The sequence below is a fragment of the Zea mays genome, unplaced genomic scaffold (assembly GCF_902167145.1).
Source record: "Zea mays cultivar B73 unplaced genomic scaffold, Zm-B73-REFERENCE-NAM-5.0 scaffold_23, whole genome shotgun sequence".
In the NCBI taxonomy this organism is placed as follows: Eukaryota; Viridiplantae; Streptophyta; class Magnoliopsida; order Poales; family Poaceae; genus Zea; species Zea mays.
Window position 1 is genome coordinate 65,001 of NW_023366849.1, and position 12,500 is coordinate 77,500.

Genomic DNA, 12,500 nt, shown 5'->3' on the forward strand with positions numbered 1-12,500 from the left:
TCTTGTTTATCAATCACCAATCAAGACAAACCGGGCACTACGGTGAGACGTGTTTACACCCGATCCCATTCCGACCTCGATATATATGTGGAATCGTTCTTGCGCCATATGTACTGAAATTGTTCGGGAGACATGGTCAAAGCCCGCCCCTAAGGGGATTTCTTTCAGCCAACATCCTGCCTGCCTTAGTGGCCCCTCTCTGATAAGGAAACGAAAAAAAAAATGACAAATCTGGTCCTTTCAACTGTCTGTACTAAATTACTTTGTACGAATGCACATCTCGGCCGTCGGGTAGCTGCTCACCATTTAAAAGTATATATCCGTTGTTTCAGAAATGGAATTGCTATTCTCGATTCAGACAAGACACTGATTTGTTACGAAACGCTCTTGATTTTGTAGGATATCTCATTTGTCAAAAAAGCCGTTCCTTCTTTTTAAAGACGAAGAATTTATTTATATATTCGATAATGGCAAAAATGTGGAGCTGTATCAATGATTTCTCAATGGAAGATCGGGGCTTTTTTTACCAATTCTTATGCTAATCCTAAGAAATTCCGTTCAAGAAACAATAAAATCTATTTTGGGTTGAACCGACAACCTGATTGTGTGGTTATTCTTCATCCAGATAGAAAGTCATCGGTCATACTGGAAGCTGATCGATCACAAATACCTATTGCATCCTTAGTTGATTCTACGATCCCATGGAAATTAGATAAAAGAATCAATTATTCCATCCCTGCGAATGATCCTATGCGGCTCGTATATCTATTTCGTAATTCGATCACGAAAACTGTGATTCTTGAACGGAAAAGAATCACTGCAAAGAACAGAACACCTCGTTCCCATTTATCTTCTTGTACGGAGAAGTCCGCCGCTGGAATAATAATCCACTCCAGAGAAGTTTCTTCTTGGGCGGAGTTAGGATCTGAACTTCTCCCTGTAGTGGCCAACTACTTGCAAATTTATAGCGAAGGTGCAGTACCGCAGCCACAAGGGGGGGCAGCCCAAGTAGTTCAGGGGACGCCAACGCCAGCCCCACAAGAGGCCCCCCTACCCTCAATTGTGCCACCTTCTTGTTACTCGCTGACCGGGTATGTGGAGGATTGGGTTGCTTGCAATCCGACTTTCATGAGTGATGCTTTAAATGAGAATATGATGGGTCGGGGCTCTTTAGTTCACTCCTCTGGCTTTCCAGCAGCTTCAGGTAGCGGGCCCTCCCTTAACCCTGCTGTGGCCTCTACCCCCTCCTCGTCGTTTTTCCAAGGGGTTGGTTCTGCTTTGGAGGCCGCCGCGGCACCGGCGGAACCCGGGGAGGAAGTTCAGCAGGGGGCCATTGAGGCTCTAAATGTCGCTGCGCTTCCCGGTGTTCCTCAGGATGAGCTGTTTGGAGCCATGGAGCAAAACCTCGGGACAGCCCGCCCTTCCTCAGGTTCCAGCGGCCCCGCCTGCAGCTCCAATTCATCAAGATATTGAGCCTATGATTCTAAGTGCAAAAAGCTCAATATACAACAACTTAACAATTTTACGTGGGTCCATGGACCCAAAGGAAGCAACGGAATTAACGGAAACAATTTTTTATAAGAAGAGCCAAATCCTGCGGGAGCTGGAGCGTTTAAATGGCCCGGTTAATGGCCCAATACTTTGGCAAGATGGCTGGGATACCATACCATCCGAAACCCCCAAAGCGGTAAGGAGTATCAGCCGAATACGTTGGATATGATCCGGCGCAGTTTGCAAGATATGGGCTAATAGTGACTACTATAAAAAATTCTTAAATGAGAGGGTTCATACCATGGAAAATGCAAAATCCACTAAGTGAAACTTGAGGATCTTACAATAGCCAAATTGGATGAATTGAATCAAGCCAAGCTAATTGTGGGTCGATGGGAACGAAATACGAATAATATAATAAAAAAGAACTACGTTTACCCTGATTTTTCTTCTATGAAGAAAGTACGTAGGCACTCCTCAGCGAGGACGCGGGTTTTAAAGTCGGTTCTACACATTCGAGAAGACACACCGGCTGGATCAGAATTCTATCGGTCGCGGAGTCGGCGGACGGCTCTGCTTCCAACTTCATCGAGGTGAGACGCAATCTCCATGGGCTCCATGTATTTGCATGCTCTAGCGTATGTAGTGTTTCCTTCGTTAGTTTCATTCATTTCAGTTCGTTTCTAGTTGCTTGCTGGACTTGCCCCGTACCTTTATTTGCCTTGCATGGTTTTCCATTTTCATCCTGCTGTGAAACCAATGTATATAGCTTTCATTACTTGCTTGATAAAGCCTTAATAAATTGCTAGGTGGATAAGTGTATCGCTATGATTGGCTATAAGTCTCAGAATTCAAGTTACACTATGCTGGAAAAACAAGCTAATATAAGAGAACCAGTAGCTTAATTGATATCTCAACGTATGAGTGATCTGTTATTGTAAAATGCTCATATAAAATAAATGCGGTTGAATTGTGATGGTGGTCTGCCTACTTGTAGTTTGTATTTGCAGTTTAGATGATATGATTCCTCAGTTCATTTGATTTCCTATTCAATAAAATAGTAATTGTGTGATAAGATGATAATTACCCGATGACCAAGGTGGTCAAATTGGTACTTGTCAGGAGATGTCATGAAACAAACATGCAAGCATAATTTATTAATTATTTTGTTCCAGATGTAGTGTAATACTTCAATAGAATGATATGCTGCATAGGAAGAGTGCTGTTGCTATAGCTGTTCCTATTTCAACTAGGTAGGCCTTCGGTATTCATGCTTCCTTCTATCAAGAGCATTGTGGCAGTACGAAATCCTTCCTCAGCCTTGTTATAATTTTCACCGGGCATATCTTATTTTTGGACACTTGCTGCATTCTAACCAATCGCTTACCCGTTCGCTCTTTCCATTGCTTCAACGCTTGTTTCAAGCAATAGTCAAGAGTTACTAAAGTAGTTTGTCCTATTCAAAGCTATAATCAGTGACTAATATGCACACAACAATAAAGACAGTTGTTTTTTCTAGTGAGAAATCGAGTACTGTTTTTACACAGCTATAGCGTCTGTGAATTTGACAGAAAAGCAAGGTGAAAAGCCCACTACGCGGTAGGTCGACATTCCTTCTTCTTTCCAAGCTTCTGGTGGTATCTATACCTTTCGAGACCAGCCCTGCTACAATTCATTGCTGGAAGAGACTGCTAGATTGATTTTGAATAGTTCGCTCAGGGTTGTAGATAATGCTCTATCAAAGAGCGCCAGCGTACGTGCTCGAAAGCGTTAGTCAACTAGCTACTTGTCCTTGGTTTTATCTAGTGTGCCCCTTCATTCAATCTCTAACTCAATGTCTACCCCACATACCTTTCCTTTCTGAATCAGAGCTTTGCTTACACATCTAATTCTACATTTGACCCATTTGACAGATATTTTCTAAGGCTGAAATCACACAGTTCTTATCCCGGCATCTTACTTACTATTTTTAAAACGACTACTCTTTCCTTTTCCTTTAGGGTTATGGGGTGATAATCTCCCGTTGCTATGGGGGAAGTCACTGAGAGCTCTGAGTCGGATGAGGTGGAAACTTTGCTCTTCTCCTTGGCCGGAAGGAAAAGAAACTTGCTACCTTCAGGAAGGCTGTTTCCCTCGGCTAGATAGAATGGATATCCATTTGTTGAGAATAGAAATAAGCCTCCCTCCTAGAGATGCCCCACTATCAATGAGAACCTTTAGGAAACCTAACACACATCTGCGCCGTAAAGAACTCTTGATCAGCTTGCTCAGTAGTCATAGCTTAACGGAAGGAAATCCTCGTTCACTACCTACATGCTCCACCGGGGGTACGCCCCAACCCGATCTTCCATAATGCATCAAGCTAGCCTTAGGCACCAATTCTCACACACCAATGCAAGGGAATTACGCCGATGAGTGAAACCCCCCTTTTATCAACTGAACACTTCCCCTTTCCTTGAACCAGAAACGGCAACCGGCACCTCAAGAACAGAAAGAATGGAGTTCGTGATGCCCTTAATGGACGGAAGGATGATAGGATAAGGATAAATGGCAATCAACAAGAGCAGAGGTTAACACCCTGGTATCGACTAGTTGGTTGGAAAGCGTTTTGGCAAGACCTCCCTAGTGCCTGTTCAGAAAATACGTATCGTGATATCAGTATCGGGGTGGTATTGGTTCGGGTCTCATCTCAAATAAGCTTGACCTAAGAACCGCCCATTTAATAATATATATAGACCGGGTTCATTGGACTTATCAATTTCCTTTTATTGGTGGGTTAGGGCCTCGGTTGGTTAGGGAATTACCTCCACACGAACGAGTATTTATTAGCAGCACGGGCAGAGTTTGACTCTGGTGCATTTTCACAGAAGAGCACTCACTACTTAGCGGAGTGTGTTAGCCTCATTTCCAACTACTAGTTTTACATATAAACTTCGTGAGAAAGATTGGAGTTTCGAGGCCCCATACTGACTGAAAGAATAGTACCTTGCATTTTCTAATAGATTTTATAGAATATACTCTTTTTGACTTTCATAATGGTCTTTTCTTTCTGAATCCGAGCGGAGTATTCCTTCCTTAGAGCTCTTTCCTGGGCGACCTGGCTTGCTTGTAAATATATAGTGGGTAATTTTGGCATAGTCGATCAGTTCATTACTAGATTCTCCAACTTAGGGAATACTTTCTTCTTTTCCTACTCTTACCTGCCGGGGAATTGACTTAACTTAAATGAGTGAATTTACTACAATACAAGACAAAAGAAGCAAGACCTTACAATAGCAATTCAACGTAGAAAAATAGATTTTATTTTCTCACTTAAAATTCCTTCATAAGAAACTCATCTCTATACTCCTTGCCCTACTACTCTTCTCATATATAGGTGGTTTTTTATACCTCTATTGCCATTTCTTCATATTCGAATTTATCCCCACTGTCCAGCCCTATCTCAGTTTAAACTCCAATATGCTTCCCTAGTTCCTAAGCATAGACATTACTAAAGAAAGTCATCTATCTCATAGTTCCACTTTGATACCTATCCGTTTTTCAAACCCTATAGCAGGTAGCTCAGACTAGTACCATCTTTCTTGACGTTGCATTTCCAAACTCAAAACATACGATAGTAGATCTTAGTCCGGCAGCAAAAACGACTAGCGTCGCTTCAACAACAGATATAGAAGAAGAAAGAACTCATAGAGAGATATTATAAGCTACTTTACCTCCTTACCTGCTTGCTTAGCAGGATGCGTATATACCAGACCTAAGTTACCTACTTTCCTCTCCTCTACTATGAAAAGAAAGAAAGCCTACTACTCTTGTGTTGACTACAGAAAAGAAAGAACTCATATCGTTAAGCGAGAGTGACTTTCGCTTACGGGAAGCAGCACAGGCGAAGTACTCTCGTGAATAGAAATAAAACCGCTAGTTCAAAGCAGTTCAAGCCAAAAAGAATAACCTCTTTCGGCGGGACTCAGTTCCAAGCACGGTGGACTGCGGGATGCTTACTCTCATCTCTCTTTCAGGATTGATTCCTGCTCACGATAGCTTGCTTGGCTACTTTACTATACCTCTGAATCCTTCTCTACCCAACTGACATATCTCTATTCTCCGCGGCATCACTCAGTCTCTGATTGTCTTAAGGGCAGAGCTCACTCTCCCAACTATCCGGACAGGTATCTCATTGATCTTTCATTTTCTTGATCTTCTATTAAATGATGAACTTGCTAATGCAACTTATTCTACTAAATGCTAGAAGCAAACCAACATGCTAGAGACAAAGCTAACAACTACTATTCGAGAAAAGGAAGAAATAAAGAAATAAAACAACAACAGGTCTTTGCAATACATCAGTATTCTTCTACAACAAGAAGAAGAGGCAATACATAAGTATTATTCATAAACAAGAAGAAGAGGCAATACATAAGTATTATTCATAAAGGCAATATCTCTACACACCACACCTGAAAAGAAAATACTGAACAATACAATACTTATGCTCACTACACTCTTGATCAGGAAGTACCAGCTCCTCATAAGTGAGACAACAGAACAGAAGTAGAAGCTACCGGATTCACGCCCGCTAAGAAAACCTCTTCTTCTTTAGATCCTGAAAAAACGAAAATAAGTAAGAAGGAGCAGTAGTAGGAAGACTTAAGTGACTTCGTTCATTTACGTTGAGATAGACGAGTAACTACTTTTTTCTATTTTTCAGGATCTACGGTCACCGCGGAGGGCAGCCTTCACGATGAGCGATTGCTGTTCTTCCAGCAGCGCCCTCTTCCGCATTTCAAGAATGCGGATTTGCCTCCGAACATCCTGTGTATGATTGTGTATCCAAAGTTGTGCATTGGGCATCCAAAGTTGTGGATCGACGGAATAGAGAAACAGGGGGTCCTGAAGGAAATCTAAACTTTCTTTGCAGTAATGCAAGCTTATCGTTTTCTAGAGCCTGCTGTTCCTGAGGTATTATGGCGAGTCTTGCTGCGATATCCATCGCTTTGACTCGGCACTTGTCCCGCAAAATGGAGAGTGCGCCGAAGCTTCTATTTATAGGCGAGCCTATTCTTTAGCGGAAGAATTTCTTATTAGAAGTCCTTTTTTTAATAGACTGTAACATAGATAATTTGCCCGGCACCCAGCAAGAGGATGCGCCGCAACGGCTTGATAGCTATCAAGAAATCCTGCCTGTTCAGAGTAAGAAAACGGATGCGCTTTAGCTTTCGCGCTAGAAAGAGATAATGAATGCGAGCAAGTGAGTAACGTAGATTCTACACGTTATACGTTACTCATTTGTGTAGAACATAAGAGAGCCCTCCATTAGTGCAAAAAAGAATGAATCCCTTGATAAGGCCCCCGGGTATCGACACGCGGCTTAATCCCGATCACATCCTGAGGCAATAATAGAGCGAATAATGAAAAGAGTACTCCACCACGAGCAGCGAAAGCACGCTCAGCCAATCCTCACTCGACGGCTCCGTCCTTGCTTAAGGAAAAAGCCGAACCACTCGCAGATGGATCTTTTTTTTTCTACCTTTACTGCTCACTCTGTCAGTCCACTAACACCAAACATATTCACGTCATGAAAGAATAGATTCCAGATAAAAAGTATACTAGCACATATTCACGTCATTAAAGATTAGATTCCAGATTTTGGGTATAAAGTATACTCTCACAGATTCATCCTTGAGTGCGTGAAGATAGGGCAAGGTAATGCGGAGAATGCCACGACTCTTATATGTTTCAAATCGGGATGGCATGTGTCATTTCTTATAAGGGTCAGGGGCGTAGCGAGAGAGAGAGATAGCTAACCTAGCCATTGGCGGAGAGAGGGAGGCAACTGAAGCTTTTAGAGTCGGGTTTAGGTCTTCTTTTTGCTTGCCAGAATCCATCAACAGGGGCTCCACAGGGAGGTATTTATTCCATAAAGTTATCAAGTTATAGTGGAATTACCAACCGGACTGGCTTTCTCCAAGAGAGGGTTTTGTCTTTTCCGCTTCCTCGCGCAAAGAAAAAAAAAAGAATCTCTTCTACGGCTACGGCTCCACCCACGAATCTAGGTACTGAGAGACCTCACAGCTAACCTCATTCCTCGCTTCATAAGCACATTGTTTAATTACCCTTGATTGTGTCCTCTGGCATCCAGATCAACGAAAATGCTCATCTTGTGGCTCTATTCTCCTGTTCTCCGTTTGAATACTACCGGGTAAGGTGGCTCGGTGAGAACATAACTAGCCCTCCCGTCAGCAAAGTGAAACCCCCTCCTCTAGGCTTGTTACAGTGGTGGGTGATGCACGTCGAGACCCAATGAATTGGACTTGATCATCACCATCTGCGCCCGCATCTTTGCTTGCACCGTCCGACTGTGATTTCTCTGGAGTGTCAAAGATGAGATTAAAGCTTGGCATTTAAGACTGTTATGCATGGAACTTTGTGGCTGCCTTTTTATTTTAGTATTACGCGGTGCCTTCTTTCCAAGGTATGGCGTATCTTCGCTATTAGGGATTGCAGTCTTATCAGAGGGGTTCTCGGCGTGCCATGCGTGTTATCAGTTTCTGACTGGGGTGCCACTGGTGGGGTTAGGATTCGGGGAGATCTTAGAGGTGGTGAAACTGCTCAGAGAAACCCTGGTTCATACCTTTAGTGGGTTCAGACTGGAATTTACGTCCAGGGACGGGGGAGGAGCGCCACTAAGCAGACTCCTGCTCCAAGTGCTGGGTCTACTTGTTGCTTTGAACGAAGAAAAGGGGCAATTGAACATTGGAATTCCCCTTCGACGTTGGGGAAACCGGCTCACAGTAGCTCTGGGTCGGTTACAGAAAGAAGGGCTGGAATTCAATCTGACCAACGGCGCTTCGATTACTAAGGGTAAGGGAGCGCATCAGGCTCTACTTATTCTACGCCTTACAGGCTGACCCGAAAGAGGATAAGATAAATTTTTGGTTCTTCCAACATCTGGTAAGGAGAAGAGCTTTGGGTTTCCTAAGGGGAGCCCCACCAAGCGGGTTGAAAAGCCTCCACTCGAGTTTAATTAAAACCCTAGTCAAAGAGATACCCGAACTTATGGGGGAAGTGAGGCAGAAGCAGGAATCTTGTCCTTTCTTTAGCTCGCTGGTGTGAGCTGAGCTTGGCTATCCGAGCCGAGGAAAGATGTCAACCAATGGACAACGTACGTAGTAAAGATCGTGTATTTACAACGGAATAGTATACAAAGGAATTCTTCGAACACATATAGGTTACCAGGATACCTAACAAACTTCTCAAAAACCCAAACAGGAAGAACCATTACCCTTACTAGTACCAAGGCTAGAGATCCGGATTTGAACCAAGGAATGGAATCAAATGCAACAAGAAAAAGGTATGAATGAACCGTTAGAAACAAGCTAAGATATCTGGATTGCCAATCAAAGGAAGTAAGAAACTATTCTCTTCTCTTTTCTTTTCAGGTTCTAGTATACGCCTACATAAAGAGAAACCTTAACCTTGCTTGCTTGTCTTGTAACTGGAAACCATAGACCCGGAAACCGTATCAAACCATATCAAATAACAGGAAGAAGCAGGAATGGAAACATAAACCGTCAGAACCACGGAAAGAGATCCTGATTCCCAATCTTCGGCTGTAAGAAACAGAAGGATGATTCAGTATACTAGACTAGCACATCTCGATACCCCTTTCCTTTAGCCAAGAAAAATAGACACGATGTCGTTTTATTTTTTCGCATTGGAAAAGACTATCCATAACCTATGTCCCTAACCGGATTCTGTGTCAGAAAGCGTGAATCTTTATTGCATTCCATGCTCTGCCTTCGCCCGAGCGGTCTCCAGGGAAGGAAGCCAATAATGGGTGTGTCAGGGTGGAATAAAGAAATAGGAAAGAAAAGCCTATCAGTAAAGAGAGAACCCTTACCAAGAAACGGCTTCCACCAAGGTAATGAATACTACCTCTCAAGCAAGGGAAACCTATGAAGACAGAAAAGAGAACCCTAAAGGTTAGAGCCAAGGCAAGAAAGAATGCTAAACCTAAGAACCTGTCCTTTAAAGGTTATACGAAGACAGAAAACTTACCCAGACCAGAAAACACATTCCTTAGAACCATAGGTCTATTCAACGAACTAGTCCGGAGCCGGGCATAGTAAAATACTTATTACTAGCCTCCTCTGGGCCTCGCTTACACCCTATCCGCATAAACCCACGGAACCTTTTTCATGTGTGCCTAACCAACTGGTTCACGTTTTCAAGTAGTATTTCTCGGTTATGAATCACGAGTCTCAACTCGGAGTTGCTCTTTCTTTTACCCGGATATTGCAATGGACGAAGTAGACAGTCAGGTATTTGGATGCTACCGTTCGAGATTGTGAAGTCGTCTGGTCCACTTAGCTTCTGCACGATCTAGAGTTTCCAATACTACTTACTTTTACTTTTACTTTACTAGAAACGAGAGAGCAATACGAACGAAGACCAATCCATAGGCCCTACTGCGCATTCTCCTAGCTAGAAAACTGTTCTATCGAGACTGCCCACCTCATATTTGCGAGCGAGGGATGAAGCAGTAGTACGGACTAGAGGCGACCGTTACAGCCACCTTCACTGCAACTTCTAATCAATATAGATCGTAATGAAAAGCAAGGGTATGTGTTTGATTCGCCCCATGGTGGCAGCTTTCCATGAATTGACGTAGAAGCAACCATCCGAGTACGGGAAACCCTGAGTTTACTTTACTTTACGATACTTTACGAAACGAAGGAAAATAGCAATGGAATGGAATAATGCTATCCGTACGCTATTGATATTCCTAGCGCTATCCCTTTTCTTTGCAAAGAAGCCCCTTCCCTTAATAAATTGAAAACATCATAAGGCTTTACTCAAAAAAGTCAGATTTGGCTCGGGTGCATCAAAACTTGCAACCCTCAGAGTATCCTGATATTGATGAGGTGGCCTTTTCCTTTGCCCTTTTTCTTTCGCCCTTTAACCCGGAAGAAGAACGAAGAGGATCTTGTCCAAAAGATGATGTCGGATATTTTATTTAAGTGATGCCAAAAAGCGCTAGCTTCTAGTCTAAGTCTGAAAAAAAAGGAAGGGAGAATGAAAATTAGATGGAATCATCGCTTTCATAAAAAGTAAATCCAAAGAAATAATATTGAAATTATCCTTTGCCTTCCTTGCCGGGATCAATCAGCAGGCTAATGCAATCAGAGGTGGGTGGGAGTGAAGTAGGTTTCGCGAGCATACACCCATATACTAAATATGTGGTGAGCATCCAATTCGTTGAGAATCGAGATGGTAGGTAGGGCATTGTGCTCAGTGAGTGAGGCATGCTCTTGCCTTCTTTTAGTGCTTCTTTAGTTACCCTACGCACACCATTGAGTTCACGTGATCTTTGTGCGTGCCCAAAAAGTTCTAACTAAAGAACTTTAAACCGAAAGCAGACCGAATAAGTAGTTGTTGAAGTAGCTCTTTTGTCAAGTAGTAGCTCTTTGACCCAAGCCTCCTAATATAATAGCTTTTCGCTTTATCTTTAAAGAGGAGAGGTTAGAGGAGGGGAATCAAAAGAATGGAGTCAGATCCACCTTCATACATAAGTAGAAGTGCTAGTCTAGGCATGTTCCTTTCAAAGAGGATCGATCAGTGTAAGTCCCTATAATCTTTATTTTTATAGGCTAGCTTCAATACGTCTGGGCCAAGGGCTTTCAAATCCAATATCCCTTCCTCGCTCCGCCCCTCATCCACAAAGCTTACGAAAAGAAGGAATTCCAGATAAGGGAGCCACTTCGTGTGTATACGTGGAACTACCAAGTCTGAATTGGGCAAATAGACGACATCAAAAGTCTAAAAAGAATCTCAGAGGAGGACCGAAGAGAGTAAGTGATCTTTTTCCCTAAGCTATAAAACAGGAGTAGTCAATCCACTTGGGATACTTTCCCGCTGTGCGCCTCTTCTTTCTTCCATTGTTTCATTTTATCCCGCTCACTGCCCTATGGACCGCATTCATCGATATTGGAATGAATTCATAAAAAATGATAACTAGGGCGTAGCGTAGCATAAAAGAGAATGAATAGTAGCCTACTTAAAGCAAGCTTTCATAGGCCATGTTACTCTTTACTCGGCTGTTCGTTCAAGAAAATCAAATCAAGTACAAGTAGTAGTGCCAACAGTCTCATGCAAATAAATCGTTCATCCTTGGAGGGTGTTTTTACTTGTAAAGAAAGTTTTTATCAAATCAAAGGTGCGATTCTCTCCTCTTACAATAGCCTGTGAGAATGCCAGTGCCCAACTATTCTGTCTCGATCTTAAGCTTAAGTAAGAATGATAAGTCTTCGAGGCAATAAAAGCATAAATCGCCATCACCAGTCATTAAGTAAGGGTCGATGAAATTGGGGGGCTTTCGTTGAAGATCTCAGTTCTTTCGCGCATATGGAGTCAGTCCATCCCGAGCATCACAAGCTTCCTGAACCTTTTCCTTCACACAGTGATGAGGTAGTCGAATTCCTATATGTCGATAACTTGTGTAAAAGCTCTTGTAGAAGTAAGAGTCCCTCTGAGATCTTTCGTTAGCCCGAACGAACACTCTTCCTCTGAGATAGAATCAAATAAGTGACAAATGAATGGTAACACATGGTACCTATCCGTGGTCGGGAAATGCTTTGTGCCCTGTGTCCTTGCTTTGCTCTACCGAAGGATGACGCAAGGTTTTTCTAACAACAGTGTTCGGTTACCATATCTTTGAATGACAAAATGCCCGGTCCTCCAATCGTTAGAAAGAACCTTCCTTCTTATATTATATCTACTAGAAGATCTATGCGCCGGTATTTAGTAGTTCAATGAAATAGAAGGTCTCGATAAGTTCGAAAGTCGATAGAAAATCCGTCTTTAGTCTATAGATAATCCATCTGTCATCAGAAAGGATTTGATGGCTTACTTCTTGAGTATGACACTCTTCTCAATCCTCTCCTGGCACAACTACCTTCGAGTCCGTGCCTTTCTATTAGCAGGATTGGATTATGCGACCGCACCCTTTGCTC